This window comes from Myiozetetes cayanensis, unplaced genomic scaffold, assembly GCF_022539395.1.
Source record: "Myiozetetes cayanensis isolate MyiCay16 unplaced genomic scaffold, myiCay2020 scf4, whole genome shotgun sequence".
NCBI lineage: Eukaryota > Metazoa > Chordata > Aves > Passeriformes > Tyrannidae > Myiozetetes > Myiozetetes cayanensis.
In genome coordinates this window covers 50,497,684-50,518,143 of record NW_026087631.1, presented here as the reverse complement: position 1 = coordinate 50,518,143, position 20,460 = coordinate 50,497,684, and the positions used below count along the sequence as shown (strand labels likewise).

At 37.3% G+C, this 20,460-nt stretch overlaps 1 protein-coding gene across 1 annotated transcript in view; it reads right to left on the bottom strand.

Annotated features, from left to right (window-relative positions):
• Window positions 1–20,460, bottom strand: part of LHFPL2 (LHFPL tetraspan subfamily member 2) — a 114,645-nt gene that overhangs the window by 55,484 nt on the left and 38,701 nt on the right. The gene's annotated exons all lie outside the window — the stretch shown is intronic.

Here is a 20,460-nt window from a genome sequence, read left to right as displayed (position 1 = left end):
CTCTTGGCTCTGCACAGGTCAACCTGAAGAATCACACCACGTACCTGAGAGCATTGTCCAAACAGAGCTGGGGGTCTAGACAGAAAGTGGGTTAAACATGAGCAAGGCAGAAAGGAGGGTCAAGAATATCCTCGAGTACATCTACAGGCTCAGATCCCACTAATAAGCCATTATTTGCCTTTAGCCATCAATCCAGGAATACACACCTGGAACAGAAAATGCAGTTTTGGATTCCCAGTACCAAAAAGTAATAAATTAAGGTGATAAAAGCAAGATAAAGTTGATTCAATGTTAAATACAGGATTTCCCACAGTAATAACAAATCCTTCATTTTTATACATTCATCAAGACCAGATATATGATGAACCTCCTCTTACATAAAAGAACAAAGTGAGTTAGAAAGTCAGTGTACTCTAACAAAGAGAGATAATTTGGCATTGGTGAAGATGCTTTAACAACAGAAAAGACGGTGCAGGACTTCTAACAAAGTGTGCTGCTGAGGACAGATGAAAGTGTATCAGGAACACTGCAAAATCAAGCCCAGCTTAAAATAGCCTCTAAATTCCTGGCACATATAATATTACTCCAAAAAAACCCCAAACAAACCAACAAAAACAACTCACCAAAAAAAACCATTGACTTGACCAACTAGATTACTCCAACTTTTCTGTCTCAAAAAGTTGTTACGGCAATGGAAATAGAGCAGTGTTAGCAGAGACAGAGACTACTTTCAAGAACAAAAAAGGCCAAATTGTTTTCTTAAAACTCAAGTACCAAAAAATGAAGGATCAATTTTAAGTATGTGTAAATAAATCTAATTGTCTGAGCAATCCAGTAAGTGGTGCTTTTAAGGAAAATCTCCTTGTTTGTAGTCTGGGCTCCCTAAGAAAGAGAAGCACAGGCTGGGTAAGCTAGGAATAGCCCACAGCTGAAGCTGTAGAAAACCCTTCTCTCACAGAGACATCCACCTGCCAAAGACACAGAAATGATCTTCACCTGCACATAAGAAACTAAAAAAAAAAGAAAATTAAAAATTTAAAAAACGAGAGCATATATTATATTAAAAAAAGCAGTCTTCTTTTTACCACCATATTTGTGACCAAACTAACAAGAAGAAACTCTATGTGCCTTCCCCATCCCACCGTCAATAGGCAGTGTGCACTTCCTGTATGCTGCAGACGGCCAAATCCTTTCAAACAAATCAGAATGAAAAAAACACATGTACACTCTCATTCTTTCCCTCAGAAACTCTTACAAATTTTGCAGTAGCTCAGATGGATTTCTACAACAGTTGGCAAAAATAGAGCAAATCTGTTTCTTTCTTTCTTTCTTTCTTTCTACGCAGCTAGCAGTAAATTTGGTTGCATCAGCCCTACCCCTCAAAGAAAAGGTGAAAACATTTACATTCTTCAGTTTTAGCTCCTTTCTCATTTGCAAGGGAGAAACGTTTTAGTATAATCCAGGGAGAAAGAGTCTCTATACCAAGCAGAGCCACTGATTTCAAGTTTTTTTTTATTTACAGTCAACAGGAGAATCAAATAGGCTGGACACTGTTAAGAGAACCCTGTTGGTTTGATAACATTCCCATGTCACATAGCCTGCCTTTGTACACAACAGGAATTAGGTATACTTGGGCTACCCAGCACAAATAAAATAAAAAGAATACAGATATATCCGCTGTATCTTAAAACATCCTTTTCAAGTAGCTTTTTCTTCAGATATACTACTGCATGATACTTCCACCTATTATGTAACAGTAATTACCCAAATCAAAGAAATATTTACTTACTTCAGGAAGGTTTGTATGACCAATTATGTCACTATGAATAGAAATAATGCATTCAATGGGTTCTTTGTCCTTTGCTATCAATGCAGAACAACATAAGATAAAATGGACAAAAAAAAAGTAGTATTTCATAGGCGTCATCAAGGCTACCTTCAGAAATAACAGCAAAACAAGAAAAGGAAAGTATTTTCTTGAAGGATATACTTCTGTAGGGTTAAATAAAAATCCAACAAATGAAACCAACCTCTAAGTTTATTACAATGCCAAACACTACAGGAAGCTAACAGCTCAAGATATAAACCAGATTTTTTGACATTTCTTCTCAGGTTCATTATTCTTTTTCTCACAAACCTACAGGAGACAAAAACTCCAGTTTTGTTTTTTTTATTATCTACCTAATTTGTTCAATCTAGAAGGCTATCCTTCATATCTATACATATGTAATTTAAAGCAAATTCAAAAGAGCCATATAGAGCAATTTAATTTACAAGCTATTTAAATGAGAGCAATGGAAAAAAACCTTACTTTTTTACACTACAAAAAATCTTTTACTCAAATGCACACACATCATTAAAATGCTTAAAGCAAAATTGCATTTTTCTGATCCTATCAATTCTCACAAAACTAAACATAATAAAAACAGAACCATTAAGAGACCTGCACTATGAATGAAAGATTCATCTCAGCCTGTTACCTAATACAATAACACCCGAGTTGTAGGTGAATCAAATTACATTTCTTTAAAAAGCCATTTATTATCAACCAAGACAAAAGATCTGCAAATTTATTTTTAGTAAAGTTACCCGCTAAAATTAGTTTTAGCTTCTAAGGTTTATTTTAGCTAAGCATAAATCTTTATTTGAAGTTAGTAATATGGAACATCAGCCAGGAGCCAGACCCCACATTCAGGGAAATCAATGGGAGCTCTTTAGGGTTATCCATGAGGGTAAAAGGACATAAACTGTTTACTTTAAAGGCATTGTAAAAGCACTTAACAAGCTCACTTTACAACATGCTTCTTGAGTCACATCTCTGTGTCACAGGGACTACAAAGCACAAAGTCCCCCTCCCACAGCTGCCCTATGAGTTACATCACAGTCAGCAATTAGGCCTTGCTTCATCAACCCTTTCTCTCTGCCAACTCAAGGCAGCCAAAAGCTTTGCAGCAGCATCTCCAATAAGAATATCCACAGCTACTGAAATTGTTCCCTGGCTCCAGTTTGGCCATAAAGCTTTTCTAGGTGACTGCAGCTTGACCACCATAGAGAGGAACCAGACAAGTGGTGATTTGAGAAAGCAGCTTCACCCTGGGACCAGCACTGCTTAGTGAGCTCCTGCCTGCGTGGGTGGTGAGAGAAGCAGGTCCCATGGGCAGCCTGTTACAAAGGTAGGTTCCAGGTCAACCCAGAGAGGCTGGGACTGGAACAGGCACACTGGTAACAGAGCTCCAACACAGACCTATTGCACCAGGCTGGTCTGACACAGGCATCTGGGCCCCCACCTAAGAATGTGAACAGGACCCAGGGGAGGCTGAGGTCCATTAACACCCAGGGGCCCTGACACGGGGATGCTAATTAAACGCTCTAACCAGTGGTATGCTCCTCAGCAACGAGCCAGAATCACTTGGCAAGATCAGGCTATTCTTCCTAAATGTCAACTGGCTTAATAACAACTTCTGATGAGTATTATTAACATTCAAACTATTGCTCCCAGATTACCACATGCTGGCCTGCAAAACACTAAGTTTACAAATAAAGCCATCTGCTGTCAGAAGTGGAAGAGAATGTCTCCAAGCTCAGTTATCTTTTCCTGAAGGTCTAGAGATGGCAACTGTGGAGTTTTGTTAAGGCATAAGCAATTAAGGCACTATTTTATTTAATCAGTAGACATGTTGAGCCTGTTGCAGAAAGCTGCAGAGCTATCCCACCATGGTGTCCTGGAGAGAAGAGACTTCTCTTACCCACCCACACATGTTTCTTTAAACCAACAGCTGCAGAGTTTGTTTGGTTTTCATTCCCACACCTCCTTCTCAGGCCAAAGTTATAGTCAGAGTATGATCTCGGTGACAAAAGCTGTGACTATTACAAGTCAGTGAAATAACCATTACAATCTCCAAATTGCCTGGTAACATTCCTGCACTTTTCCATAATCCTGCACCAGGACTGAATTAGGAACCTCTTTGTTTTGTGGTTCCAACCTAAACAAAAAAAATGCCTTAAGCACAATCCTCCTCTCCCTTCCAAAGAAAAGAAGACCTGATTTATCACTCAAACTCCATGTACATTTAAGACAAGATATCTAACAAAACCACCAAATACAGAACTAGGGACTGACTTACTAAGACATTAACAAGCTGTTAAGAGTCCTCAAAATACAAATTCAGACTTCTCTGCAGTGTCAGGAAAACAAAATTGTTCACCTTAAGTGTATTTTCTACGCTGAACTAATTTCCATGCCTTTCTCACAGCTTTCATCTCCCCGGATGCAATAAAAAAAAGACAATTAAATAGCAGTTTATCAAATTAAAGCATCCAGAGGTACACCCTGTGACCTTCTACCAATGAAAAGCGGTTTTTTAATCATGAAACACTTCAATGGTTCATGTAATGATATTGCTAGGTGACAAAATCTTGAGCTTAGGCCATTCAATTTGGTTTCAAAGCAAAGTTACTTCTACCAAAAATGGTCTATCTGAACACTATCCAACAAAAAGGCCAATTATGCACCTGAAACTTTAATTCAAAGATAGAAGTACTACTTACAGCACATTAAATTGTATTCTTCTCCAGCTCATGTCTCAGAATCCATTTTCAGCCTCAAAAAACAAAATCCAATATCCAAACCCATTGTAAGTAAAATTAATTAAAGATGAGACCTTGAGAAACATTCCATGTGCCTTCATTGAGCATGTCAGTGAAACACGTTACAGAAATGAAAATCCTTACTCAAGTCTTATCTCTGGAGAACATCTTGCTATTTCTACAGAGCTCTGAAAGTCCAGAGCCATCTCCATCCAGAACACTTTTCCGACACACGCTTACAAACCCACAAAGAGGCATTCCTCTGATGCTAACCCAAGGAAGAGGAAATGAGCTAGCCACTGCTTGCTAAGAGTTAAAAAGCACACTCAGTTTGCAGCTGGAAGAATCAGCTAGCCCCAGGAATGGTGGGAATTGAACAGTAACTAAGAAATATGTTAATTCTGGTTTTGTACACTACAAAGATGCTTTCCTTTGCCTTTCTAATTTTTTTCATTTTAAGCTTTTTCTAGAGTAAATTTACTTAAACACTCCTAGAGAAACAATCTTTTAAGAAAAACTCCTGGTAATACAAGGAGTACCAAGGCTGGGTTTAGCTTTTCCTGAAGCTTTTGATGTCCTCTTTGAAGACTGTCACAGCACACATTTGTAAGAAGTTCTAAATATTCTTTAAACTCCTTTATTGTTTAAATTATTGTTCAAAATCCATTTCTGAGTAAAACCAAGATATAAATTCTTGACAAGAATGAGCTCCTAGTGATTACATTTTATTTTCCCTAGACCTATTCTTTTTACTACCTAAAAGAAGATTGTGAAAGATTGTCTCCACATACAGATATACATACAAAGAGAAGAATCACTTTTAAAAAGGCCTCTGGATTCAGAGGGCAAAAAGAGCACTCAGTTTCTGCTTTTCCTCTCCCTTTCAAGATTATATTAATTCTTTAAAAAGAAATATTGATTGTTACCTTTACCATTTCCTGTATAAAGGTACTTGCAAGGCTGGAGTGTCATAGGTCAACTTCAGGTTCAAATAATGGGCTTACAAAATAATCCATGATGGATTCAGTTCAAATAGGAATGGCTGGTGTAAGTTGAAGAAGAGTACTCAAATTTTCTTTACTCATCTTCCCCAGTTGAGGGTAAAAATGATAGTTTCCTTCAGTGGTCCCTTCCAACCTGTGTAATTTTAACTCCAAGTAACTGAATGTAATTTTTAGTCAGACATACTTCCCCTGAATATGCATTCTTAAGCTCCTGCTTGCTTATCTTCTACACTGATTACGTTTCACATTCCCAAAAGTAAGTTGTACAAGGCCATTTACATCAGTTTTAAGATTATTTTCTGAAACTCATGAGAGGGTGTTTGCCTCACCCAAACTTTTAAGTCTGATGCAAAACCTTTTTGATGTCTTCTCCTTTAACTTTTATCAACAACTGTAGGAGTGAAGGAAGATTCTTTGCTTTCCTTATGTCTCCAGTTGAGAAACTGAGATGCTGATAGGCATGAGTTTACTTAACTTAGACTTGTTCTACAACTTTAAAAAACCCCACTGTGCTTTCCTATCAAATACTTTCTCATTAAACAGTAACTTTCTAAACTAAAACAATTCATTAGACAAAAAATAAAAAACAGACACCATACTTACAGTGCAGGTGGTATTCTCCACCAGAGTCACTTTTAAATTTTACTGGTAGATTGAATTCCTAAAGAATGGTTGTTTAATATGCTTATATTGTTTTGAGAAGAAGAAAACCTTCAGACGTATCTCACAACTTACCTTGAGCCTGTTGGGCAATACCTCTAACATGACATGGAGGTGATAAATGGCAGTATAATCTTGGATTATATCATTTATCATCAACCCAAAGGATAGTCTTACCAGTTCCTGAAGACTGCAGTGAGGTTTTACTTTGAACACAACAAAGAATTCTTATAAGTGATGGGAAGAGTAGGAATCCAAGTTGGATTAAGAAACGGAAAGAATACTGCATTGAATGAGGGAAGAGAGCTGAGAAAAGATAAGAGGTCTTGTCTTCTTTAGCCTAACTAAATGTTGACAAAAAATGAAGTTTTTTATTTCTACCATTACTGTAGGCAGCTAATTAGCAAGAACAAGAAATATTTAAATTGAAAGTCAACCCTGCAGTAAGAACAAAATAACTGTGAACTGACTGTAAACACACTTAAGATGCAGCTTAAGAGATGATTTCTAAACCATATGAAAGAGCAAAATTCTGCAACAGCCTTTCAAGCACAAAAGCAGAGGTAAAAAAGCTTTCTAGTTTTAAGTCAAAGGCATATGACGTGATGAAACAATTTGTTCACAACCTGACTGCCCACAATAACAAGGGAACAAACTCCCTTACAAAGGCCTTCTCATCCAAAGATCTGTACTTAGAGTATATTAGCATAGCTTTCAATCACCCCTCAGAAAGTACATTTCAAACAGCTTAAAACCATCCCAAACTCCACTGTTAAAGTCAAAACACGCATTATCAGCCCATTTAAAATACTCTCAAAGTATTAAACATCAAAAATGCAGTTTCTTCTTAACTATCACCATACAGAACTACTGACTGTATCCCATGCTTTTGATTATTAAAGGCAGCAGATAACTGCACTTATTAAGTCTTGATAAAGCACACAATGTCCACATCAACTACATTCACAAAGTCATGTTTTAAAAACCATGAAATACTTAGCCACTTATGTCATTCTAGACAAAGGCTAAAAAACAAAGACATGGGGGTATAACGATGTTTATTTTGAATATGATTATCTCTTTTTTATTTTTGGCAAAGCATATAAACAAAGTAATATCCATGAAAGAAAGACAATTTTGAAAGAAAACATGAAAAACTAAGGTCAAGTAGACCTCCCCAAAAACAAAGAAAAGAAAGAATTGGTCACTTCACAGAGCACAAGCAAAATAGCCCCAGAAATACATATGAAAGATTTTTTTAAATACATAAACTCTGATATAGCCTTCACAGATCTCTCCAGAAGTCAAGCTAAGAGACAACATGTCTCTGGAACATATAAAGATTTCTGAAAGTTCGTTCTGTTCTCTCCATCTCTCAAAACATTGTATTTGCTATTTTAGTAAGAATTAACATTTTAATTGGCTTTGGCCATTTCCTTACTAATAGAATAAACATAACAATGAACATGCAAGGTGAGAAGTTAAGGAACAGCCAATGAGGCAGCAAGATGGAGAACCTGGGAGGCAAGAAAATGCATCACTACTAATGTTCTCATACCCTATTTCAAGCTTGTGGGGCAATTACTGTCAAGCCAAAAACCACAGGCAGCCAAGTTTACAGCCTTTTTAAGCCTTCAATATAAAACAATAAGGCTAATTTAAAAACTTCTAAAGGGGTTTAAAAAATTCCAAGGAGTTACTATAAACCCTGAAACAAGACATAATCTTGTCTGCTTAATCAAGTTCATCAAATTTAAGAAGCTGTAAATTTATTATACTCTCTTTTCATACCCCCCCCCCTCCTTTTTTTATTTTGTAGGTTCAGGAAGGCAAATTATTTCCAGGCTACATGGGATCAAATAACTGAAAAAACCCACATATATATATATATAAGCTACATATTTTAACAACAGTTTCAATTCTGTAGCAGCAGAAAATGCAGATTCCTATCAGTAGTCACTATTTTTCAAGACCTATACATACTTCAGTGAGGACAATCACACTCAGAACAAACATCAAGAGCCCTTTTTCCATGAGTTTTCTTACCAATGAAAAAAAAGATTTCCAAGAACAAGAATCCAACAATTCCTTAAGTCTCAATGACTGTCTAATGCGCTGATTCAAAATAATAATTCTGTAAAGTTGAAGCTCTAAGTTCCCAAGTTCCTAAATATTAATGCATTCTCCCCCAAAACCAGCTTTCTGAAATTGTATGGACTGTCTTTTTAAGTGATCTTTCTAGGGAAGGCTGAGGTTTAGAACACAGCATGAGTAGGTTTTCTGACATGATTGCTTTCTTATGGTTTTCCAGCATGGACTTGAAATCTCTTACAGGCAAAGCTGTCTGGTTTAAATAATTGTTTTTGAAAGCACACTGATGATATGCAGCTACTTTACTCCTCAATATCCTTTACAGCATCAAAAATGCTCTCAAATAAAAGTAAATTGCACATACATATACAATCACTTGTATATACATAATATAGTCCAGTTCCATTCAGGTGATCCCCTGTGGTTTTGGCTCTCTAGAAGGAGTTAAATATCCAATCCAGACCCTTATCCTTTCCATGTATTAGTACTGTTTTCAAAGGACTGTTCAGACAATGAAGACTAAGAAAAGTGCATATTCTCCACCCCATGCTCAGCTAACAAAGCATCCAATCAGTTCTCACTGAGGTCCAGTTCATTTTGTGTCCACATGTACGTGATTAACAGTACATTGTTTGAAATTTAATTCCACATCTGTTCTTCTGTGGGACTTGGAAAACAGCTGGTTTCCTGACAATTGTTTGCAGAGTAGATAATCGCAAGCATGTGTTATAGTATCCCAAAGTGCTAGGGGAAAACACCATGAGTCTAAGAAGCTTTTTTCTGCTGAATGTTTTTGTTTCTTTTCTAAGTAAGATAAAAAAATAAGATTCTCTCAGATGGAAGTGATTAATAAATGCTTAAGAAGTCACAGACTATAATTAAAAAGGCAAAGCAATATCCAGATTTTCTTCCTAAAGGTCATCATTTCATGTCTCAGTAGTTTACCCAGAGAGCAAAAATCCATTTTATGGCCTGTCAGGTAACTTTTAAAAGTTATGCAGAAGTGGTGAAATCCCACAGAACTTCAATACAGGAAATACATGGTTTTGTCATGGAGCTCCATAGTTGTGAGAGAATGTTCCAGACTATAAGAGTATGACAGTGAGCATCTTTTGAACAGATTGCAAATTTAAGTGTTAAGGATGTATTTTCTTCTGATCTCTGTAAAATACTGATAAGCACAGAAAGGAATAGCAATTCTTCACTGTATTTGCCAATGCAAGTGTAGGCAGCAACAATGGGGTATGTTAAGCTCAAAAAAGTACTTTTGCCACGCGATGCAGTTATGTTGAGGAAATCTGCCACAGTTTGCTATGGATGCTAAATTCCACATTTGCTCAAGAAATAATGGGACAAATTAATGAAGAAAAGATACACAGACAGCCTTAAATGAAAAACTGCCTCCTTTGATGCAGTAAGTCCTTTAGGTGCAGAGCAGCGGAAACTATGAAAACATCAGTGCAAATTTGCTCTGTATTTTAGGCCACTGGCTATTACTAGGTAGTTCTGGTTAACTATTTTATTTATGGTCTTATGGCATTGGCTTGGACCTTCGTTTGACCTCCACATATAACAAGTGCAAGAATGACACTATCTACAGTGACTGAGGTAGGGCTCAGGGTAGATAAAAGACACTGTTTTTACAAACTTTTTTTTAATTAATTCTGGGATTAAAGCAATGATTAGTCATACATGATGATGCCTCATGTAAGGAAATCCAAAATTTCAGTTCAGTCACACCAAACTGATGCCTCAGTCAAAGAAACCAGATACTGCTGCCATGTGCTACAAGGGCACTGCAAACCTTCCAACAGTTGAAGTTTTCTTAAAAATGCAGATGCCTGTGATATGTGATTATCTCAATGTTTTCAAACTTATCTCCACATTCATTAAGGTTAGAAACACGGACAACAACAGAACCTCAAAAAAAAAAATCCCAAACAAACAAACAAAACCCCCCACCAAAACACTTTATACGTAAATAAATATTTACATTATTTCTGGTTTTGTTACACACATACATATGCACACACACACAACTCCTCCATACTGGCAACAATGGAAACCAGATTAAACCTGGGTAGTACCATGTGGCCAGTGCTGAAACACTGTTACCCTGGAAGAACCAGATGAAGAACATGAATGAGAACCAGAGAAACTTTCTAGAATGAAAATCGAGAAAAGGTGCAGAAGAAATAAAGTTCAAATAACCAAATGCTTATAGTTTGTGTAAAAAGAAACTATTCAGATAAGGAAAAAAAAAAGTCTTCTACAGGAAAGGACAGTGATGGGTTCTAAAAGTCTTCTGCTCAGCAAAATTGCTGGCATTACTTAATTAAGCCTTCCATTTAAAATTCATAGTATAACCAATTCCATAAACGTGAAGGCACAGAGAGGATACACTGCATATTCAAAATTCCCTTCTGCACATACAACCCTGCTTCCAAAAACACCACGGCGTACATATACACATATATGTATATATATTTTTTAAAAAGTGCCATATACTCACATTTATACACAAAAGACTACAAATATATCTACTTTAAACACTCCTATAGAGCTTATCTCTGTTGTACTAAAAAGCTAAATGACATTCAATACACACAGCAGTCCCCTGGGTCTCTTCTACTTTGTCCTTCTGTAATTGTACTAAAAGCTTGTCTGGAGTCTCTCCCTCAAGGCATCTGGAGTTGACACTTCTCTTATTTATCTAGCTAAAGAAAGGTCCCCTGCTTCTTCCCTGCCAATACCATGAAGAATTTAATGTATCAGCAAGGACTCGAAGCTTGAAACTTGATCCAGTATTTTCATAAAACAATTCACAGACTTGCATTGACTTCTTTGACTTAAGAGTAAAGGGTTTCCATACAGCAATTTGAGGCTAGATTAATGCACTCATGTTTCCATCAGTGGGAGAGGGAGGAAGAGCATCATAACATGGCAGCCACTAAATTGATTTTAACATACTGAGACAAAAATTCCTATTAGAGTGCCTTCACACCTTCTTAAGAAAATCACAGCACGTATTTAATGTCTCCTATGAAATAAGGACGGGTGGACACAAAGCGATAGAGAGCAAATTAAGGAAATAAAGTGGGAACCAAGAAAAAAGAATTTATTCTTACTTTACAGGAGGGAGAACAGTGGTTTGGAACTTCATTTTATTGTATATCAATACCCTGGATGACAAGGAAGAAAAATCAAAGGAGAATTTGGATCAAAGGAGCATTGGTGTGCAAAGCTGAACTTGTAACTCTCGTAACTAAACAACATGACAGGTACTCAGCACAGAAGGAGATGCTATTCTACCACATATAGTGAGGAATTTGTCAAATGCTCAACAACACCTCCACTTTTATTATACCAACATGTAAACTAAGCAACTGCAAGACTAGTTATTCTAAATTTTTCTTATTGAGAATGGACTATTTTGTGTTTGATATTACTCTGTCTTTGAAAAATTGCTTGCTTGTGCGAAATGGCATCTTCAGTTTCTTTGAAACTCAAAATATCCCCCATTCATCTGCCAAGTGTCCAAGTGTGCAAAACAAGGAATTTACTTATACTAAAAAGCCTTATCCAAGCCTTTCTGAAACCGATTAGAAGTTTAAAGAGCATTTTCTTCCAGTTATTTAAAGAAAAAGATAGCTTTCAAAAATGAAAACAAGCAATAGAAAAGTGAAAACCAAGAAGATTAAATAAGGGCATTTCTTTAATTTTTTTTTTTTTTTTTTTTTTTTGGTCACCAGAAATCAGATAGAACTGATCTTCATCTATACTGCGCCTTAAATACTATAAAGTCAAAAAAATCTTAGACATGCTTTCAGTTGCCAGGGCACCCACTCTTAAGATCCTAAAATCCATTTTCATCTTCCAAATTGTTAATCAAGGTCAAAAACATATCTCAGAGAGCTGGGACTTAGAAATTTCAGTCTTTGATTCATCAGAATTATTTGACATAAGCAAGAAGCAGGTTATAGAGAGTAACATAGAAGCACAACAGAAAATAAATTCATTGTATGAATTTACATTAGTTTACATATAATGATTAATTCCCAAAAATCACAGAATAACAGAATTGTTAAGATTGAAAGGGACCTCTAGTCACCTAGGTCATCTAGAGGTCATCTAGTCCAACTCTCCTGCCAAGGCAGGGTTACCTGGCACAGGCGACACAGGAACTCATCCAGGTCAGTTCTGAATGTCTCCAGAGAGGGAGACTCCACAGCTCCCTGGGCAGCCTGTTCCAGTGCTCTGCCACCCTCAATGTGAAGGACATACTGAAGTTGAACTTGCATTTTATTTTATGGCCATTACTCCTTGTCCTGTCACTGGGCACCACTGAAAAGTGTCTGGCACCATCCTCTTGGCACTTGCCCTTGAGATATTTATATGCATTAATGAGACCCCCTCTCAGTCTTCTCTTAGCTTGACTAAATAAGACCAGTTACTGCAGTCTCTCCTCATAAGAGAGATGCTCCAGATTCCTTGTCATTTTTGTGGCCTCTGCTGGAAGATGGACACTGAGGATGAACATCAGAAACACAAGCTGCATGTAACAGGAAGACAGTTTCCACTATCACTAAAATATGTGTCTTTACAAGTCACAGGCAGGATAGTCTACTTCATAACCACTGCGTGGCCAGAAAGGATATCATAAAATAAACACAAAAGTTTCTGCAACTTTTAGCATTGCCTAGAACAGCATTCATTCACCTATGGTCATTCAGGATTGTGCACCCAGGTACAGGAAGTCAGCTTGAAGAAAACAGAAGTTTTCTATCAGTCTGCACCTCAGGAAGTCTCCCATCATCCCCATATCACCACTGGTGAAACAGAGCTCAAATCAGTCCAGCAATTTAATTACATGGGAAGCATCATCTCCTCAGATGATAAGATTGATGCAGAAATAGACAACAGGTTAGCAAAGGCATACAGAGCTTTCCGTAAACTCCATAAAAGAGTTTGGCGAAGCAAACACCTGAAGAAAAGTACAAAGATCAGCGTTTACAGAGCCATTGTACTGTCTACTCTTTTATATGGATCCGAATCATGGGTCATTTACCACCACCACTTGCGTCTCTTAGAACGCTTCCATCAGCGCTGCCTCCATACAATCCTAAACATCCACTGGACTGACTGTGTGACCAACACATCTGTCCTTGAACAGGCAGCAGTCACGAGCATTGAGGCCATGCTGCTGAGAACACAGCTGCGCTGGGCAGGGCACGTCTCCAGGATGCAGGACTGCTGCCTCCCTAAGATTGTGCTCTATGGGGAACTTGCCACTGGCTGCTGCAAGAGAGGAGCCCCGAAGAGGAGATACAAGGACTGCCTGAAACAATCCCTCAGCCTTGGCCATATTGATCACCACCATTGGTCTACCCTGGCCTCCAATCGGGAGGCCTGGAGACAGACACACCATCTATAACGCTGCTGCTGCTTTTGAGAACACACGCAGGATCACTCTCGAGGAGAAAAGACAACGCAGGAAGAATCGCATCTTGTCGACATCACCTAAGGAGTCTTTCCACTGTGCCTTCTGCAACCAGACTTGTCTATCTCACATTGGCCTTTTTAGCCATCAGCATGCTTGTAGCAAGTGTGGGTAGAGCCCTTCTCAAATCTTCGTTCACAAAGCCTAGCTGTGATAACAGTGTTCCAGCTTCCAAAACTGTAAGTCATCTAGAGAAAGTGCTGCTTTAAAAAATTCAGTCAATTAACAGTACCTGTTTTTTTTTTTGTCTTCTGAATAGTGTATATTTGCAGTCTTTCAGAACTTACAGGCAGCTTATAAAAAATAAGGAGAGTGACTTTTTACACAGGCACATAGTGATAAGACAAGGGGAACAGTTTTAAACTAAAAGAGGAGAAGTTCAGATTAGATGTAAGGAAGAAATTCTCTACTCGGAGTGTAGTGAGCCATTAGAACAGGTTGCCCAGAGAAGCAGTGGATACCCCATTTCAGGTTGGATGGGACTTTTAACAGCCTGGTCTAGTGAAAGGTGTCCTTGGCCAAGGCAAGGTGGTTGGAAATAGATGACCTTTAAAGGATCCTTCCAACCCAGACCATCCTGTGATCCTATGGTATTCCCGTTAAAAATATTTCACATGCTGAAGTGACTTTGGAGAGAGAATATTCATAAACACATTGATGAAAGTTTATAATTAACTCAAAGTACAACTGAACTAAAAAAGAGAGACACAGAAACTAATATTAAATACTCTTAATTTCTAGGGGTACATTCCCAACACTTGTAATATTACTCTCAGACACTAACATGAACTAATATCTCTTACATCAGTTTACATATAGTACACGTATAGTTATCTATAAAGCATGTTCTTCTAAAAGACTGTATGTCTATAAAAGATGGGTGCTTTCTTGTTGTTGTTGGTTTTGTTTTGTTTTTTTTAATTCCTACAGCCTAACCAGTTCACTTTTAATGACAGACAAGCAGGTTTGGATGAGATTACGGCATACATTGCTGTTAAGCTTGGATCTCAAATCTTTGTGCCTAATATAATGGTTTCCCACAGAGTCACTCAAAAGCATCTTGCTCCTGAAACAACTATTTTTTAATTACTAGAATCAAAGATTAATTAAATGCTACTTCAGTTTCTCTAATCATTATTATTTTCTTCCTAAATAATACATAATGATTCTGTGATCACACTATAATCAAGCTCCAAAAATACTAATATGCAGTTATAAAAGCCTAATCAGGGAAACCTATTACTCTGGTCTGCCTTTTTTGGTCAAAGACTTTATTCCAGCACTACAATCTGGCTGAAAGGCAAAGTCTTGCTTATTGAGAACTTTTTTAGAGTTTTGTTTAATGTCTGATCACATTCAAAGAACTGAATTGCCTAGACAAGAAACTGCTAAAGAGTGAAAACAATGAACAGCCCAAGTGGTGCTGTTTGAAGACAAATCCGGAAGCTATTCTGCAACTTCACACCTGAACAGTGATCCAGCACTATATGGACAAGTGAAAGAGGTTCTTGATAGCAATTAGGTGGTTGGATATGAAGGCAAAAATGCCTTTTAGACAGGTAAAATTCAAGCTGCAGGACTAAAGAGCCTGTGACCAAACAACTCAGCTCCACACCAACAGTCTGGATGCAGACAAAAATTCAATCTTTTTTTTCTTTCAGCTTTGTGGAAAACCTCCATTTCTTTGGGAATCTTGTCTTAGCCTGATAGGGATACAGCTCCCATTTTTCTGTCTGTATGAAAGACAACCTTGTTCAAAATTACTTTTAAATTTAACTTTGGACTAATATTTTTCAATTTGTGGAATTTTATCTAAGGTGGAAGTTACCTAAGTTAATATTTAGAAAATTATTTTTTTAAAAAATAGAATGGGAAGTAAAAATACAGTGGAGGTGGGAGAATATGCTTTAATTATTCATAAAGGTAAAGAGAAACAACAATATTTCTCTTTAATTCCCCATTTTGTGAATGTCTGTATAAAACAAATAGAATGCTTTTCACTAGATTATAAAACAGAAGTCCATGTTATAAAACTCCAAACAAGATGATAATTATGTATAACATTTTCAGCCAAATAAGAAAACAACTTTAAGATTTGCACAGGGAAGTTATGTAGGCAGCCATGAGGCCAAAATAAATTTTTAATATTCCTACAAAACGAACGAAAAAGCTTTCAGGGCATCTTGCACCTTCTTTATGCAGCACTCAAGTATGATTTTTATGCCACTATTAACGTAAGTAATAAAGACTAGGAACTGATATTTAATGCTATTCTTTAAGTGTAAGAAAATATGAAATTAATTCCTACTAGTATTTTTCAAATAGAAGGTCTCTGAGCCTATGTGCAGTAAAGAGATGAAAGACTCTCCTTAAGAGGAAAAAACAAAAAAAACCCTTTAGCCCCTTACAGTTTGTATTGTTTATTATAAATATAGGTTGTATAAATTAGTACTACTTAAAAGCAAGACATTAATTCCTAAGGAAAAGTGTGAAGTACACACTTCCTTCCTTGAAGTGTTTTGGATAAGTAATATGTTTACATTGCCCCAAACAGCTTTTAAATTCAGTATTTCTATACACTTTTACAAAACAAATAAATTCCTGTATTTAGTCAAAACAGTATCTGTAAATTAAGAGTATTTTCCTGGTTCAACACAAGGTCAATGGGATCTCCATTTGCTTCCTGCCTGAATTTTAAGGTAGGGTTTTTCTAATAAATGCATCTTTGTTGTTTCTTAGTATTAACCCAAAAAAGTTAAGGATTCATGTTTGCCAGACCCTCATCTATGTGAGCAAACAGAAGCTCTATTCACACACCTAACACCATGAAAATGCATCTAGCCGAGATGTTCTGATGTGCATATAATTAATTTTATGTGTTATGCTGTTGGACCTCATACCTAATATTTTCATTTTCTTTCTTCCTAAATTCACAGACACATTAACTATACTGCAGCCACCAAAATCAATCACAACTAACTACCATAGTGATTTCAAAAGTATACTTTGCCCTGGGAAACTAGGCTAGCAAAGGAAAACTGGTTTAAGAACAGGATACTTGCATCTAATGCATACCCTTTCAGGGACACACATACCAGGTTAAATTAGTGATACTAAGTCAGCTTGCAGCAATTTCCTGTCTTACAACCCCTTTCCCAACACAAATACAAAAAACAAAGTTTAAATCAAGATGAGATCCACAGAGAGGTCTGCCACTGTTCAGTGTTTAAAGTCCTAAGAACAGCCTCTGTTCCAGAGATGAGATCTCCACATTCCCTTTAAGTGCAAATAATTAAGCCAGGGCCAACCTCCCTTTCTCCATGGCACAAAGAGGGCTGAGTTCCCAGCTGGGCAGTAACACAGCTTCAGCAGGACCAGAGAAGGTGGCCACATGCTGGTGACCTGCCAGCTCCAGCCTCTCTGGCCAGGAGAGGTTGGGATGGTTTGAATCATCTTGCAGCCAGGACAGAAAGACACCTTCACAACTAAGTGCCCTAATGATTTGTTTACCATACAGATAGGGAGCAGAACAGCATCTTAATACTCCAGTAGTTATTTTTATTTTCCCTTTGTAAAAAAAGAAAAAGCAGTAATTTATCTCCAGGAAAGGGTTCCAGCTCAGGCCTCCCTCCCCAGCAACTGAAGTGTGAGACCTTCATGGTGGACAGGTTTCTACCACTGAACATCCCTGCCATGGACCATTTGTCCCTCAAGGAGATGCAGTGTCTGAAATACAGCTATGCAGTTTCATCCAGCAATTAACATCTTTGCTCTCTGAGGCAAGAAAGAGACATAGAGACCTACATTTTAAAAATTTACTTTAAAAAGGATATAAATGCATTCTATTTTTACAGAAATATTATAGACTATACAGACAGCTTGCTGCCCCTTGTTCCCTGATACCTGAAGATACCTGGGAAATCATGCATAGCAAAGATGTCTCGCATGCAACAACTGCCTGCTTACTCAAAGCTTTCATTTTGCTTTCCAACCAGTCTCCTTCATCTGTGTTTTGCCCCTCAGTTGCAATATCTCTGCTCCCTCCACAGCTTTTCTCTCTCTTCACTCTGGCAACTCTCCCTCCACAACCCACTCCACCACAATTTTTAAAGGCTTGTACCAATGGCTCTTATCTTTGTTCCTCTTCCCGTGGAAACTAAAATTTCGTGAAACTTTATGCCTCCAAACAGTAGCAAAGGAAACTAGTTTTATCTAGTGTGCAGTTCTTCCTTTGCTCTGCCTACTAGGAGCAGTTGGATTCAGCAACTTACCTTCTTGCAGACTTCCATCCCAGTCCTCTCGGAGAATCAACATATGTAAAAATAGTTACAAAGTTTTCTAACATAATCTTTAAACTGCAAATAGACAAATTCCCCAATGATATGTAAACTTTACTGACCAATTTTAAATCTTAATAGTTTCAAGACTACTTTAAAAAGAGGGAGGATACATGCTGCTCTTTACTTTCATCACATCTGTTCAAATGTATGTTCAGAAAACAAAGGGCTTAGCTAACGCATACATTTTCTAGAGAATTATTTTTAGCTTGCTTAACGTTGAAGGAATTCACTACAAGCTCTCCACAGCATGGAACAATGTTCTCATCAGTCTCTCTGTTACAAATTAATGAAAAGCTGACTGCTCATTCTGTGCCGAAAGGCATCTACCATGCATCATAAATTTCAGTCATGGGCACTGAGGAGCAGATCGGGGTACAACCTTACCCAAACAGTCCAAAGGAAGTTATCCACATTTATTGCAGTAAGATGATATCTTAACCCTTTGACACAATTAATTCTCATGTACTCTCCTCTTTCTCTCATTACTAGACTTCTCAATGTTCAGAAAAAAACTGGCAGGCTCTCTGATCCTCTTTAAAACAGAGTATGCAAGACAATCACATGTATTTCTAACAGCCACACTTCACAGCAATGTCATGTTGAGTTTGAAGAAAGAACACAAATCAAGTATTTGCAAATTGCATCAAAAAGACTCAGCAGTGATCTTTCACATTAAAAGCCCTGCTCTAAACAAAACCTATGAAGCATTTTAGCTGTGTATTTTGGAACAACGCCTAGGAAAAAGACTACAAAAATCCCCCCACCCAAACCACTGCTGACTGGTATTTTTCAACACAAAGTAAGTATAAAATTATAATATGAAATCACTTGGCTACACAAAAAATACCCCAAAAACTCTAGAGCAACAACAAAAATTTTATATATTCTAAGTAAATTTTAAAAAGTGCTAAGTAGTTCTTGTATAATACAACTCCTCCTGCTTATGTCAGAGTGAATAACTTTAAAGTTATTACTAAATTACTTAATTCTGAAATACAAAAAAGTATTTATACATGGTTTTAGTACTACAATGAATTTGATCTATTGGGCCTTGTCAGAATTTTCTGTTTCTAAAGAAAAGGAACATTTTACAACTTAAACATAGTGCGAATTATTGGATAATAGTACAACCTATTTCTTTTTAAAAAACATATTTCAGCTCATCATTTATGATCACTGGGCTATAAAGCATTAGCCTACCTAAACCAAACCCATGGTTTGTTTTTGACCTCTGTAACTCAAAACAACATTGAAAAATGTTCAAAGACCCATAAAACATTTCCCCTTAATTTTAAGTTTAGTATTTCATAGAAGGCCACATATTTTTCCCACCTTTTGCCTGCCAATCTAGTCTATTCTGCTCTCTGGTAGTCTCTCCACAAAGTTCTCCAAGGTAAGAAGCTCCAAGATAACTAACAGTTGTAGATAATTCCATGGTCAGTAATCCCTTGTAACTTGTAGCACAGAGTTGTAGACAAGCATATACGCAGTATCATTCATGCAACCTAGCACACAGTAAAGACAGATGAGTCATCCATCCAATACTTCTCACCACTAAGGCTCCTAATACAATATATGAAGAAATCACTCAAGACAAAGAGAGCTATTTCATCAAGTTTTGGAGGAGCGAAGTCTGAATTATTCTAATTAAAATTTATTGTGTTTGTCTGCTAATAGAAAACTTGCATCTGAAATAAACACTTATATGGCAAAGAATTCCTCAGTTACGGAAAACTGATTAAAGCAAGCAGATCCATGAGCTCTGCTATTAATGAAGCTTACTCTTGTCAGATTTGTGCTTCACAGATGATCAAGATTTCTGACAGGATCTCTTATAGTCCCTCCTCCAAATGGGTCCCTATTTTTGAAAATAAGAGATACTTCAGTAGCTTTCTCCCACCATCCACAACCTCATGCTCAACACACATTCAGCAGCATTGCAATGTCCAGCCCTTCCCACTACACCCTGCTCCACACTGCATCGTGCTAATACACAACATACACCCAAATCGTCCTTTCCACCACTGCATGCCAAATAGACTCTCACTCCTTTGTGCAAGCCATAAAGGGGCAGCACAGCTAAACCTCCTGCTTATTCCATAACAGGGCACTTGATAAACAGGCACATATGGCTTGGTAACGGGCGAAAAGAGAGACAAAACAGGACAGCCAGAGCACTTGCAGAGAATCCACTTACAGGCTCAGCAGACTGGGAAATAGTTTAGATCCAATAAATCAGGTAAATGTATGGTTTTCTTTGGAATGAAAAGCGTTTGCA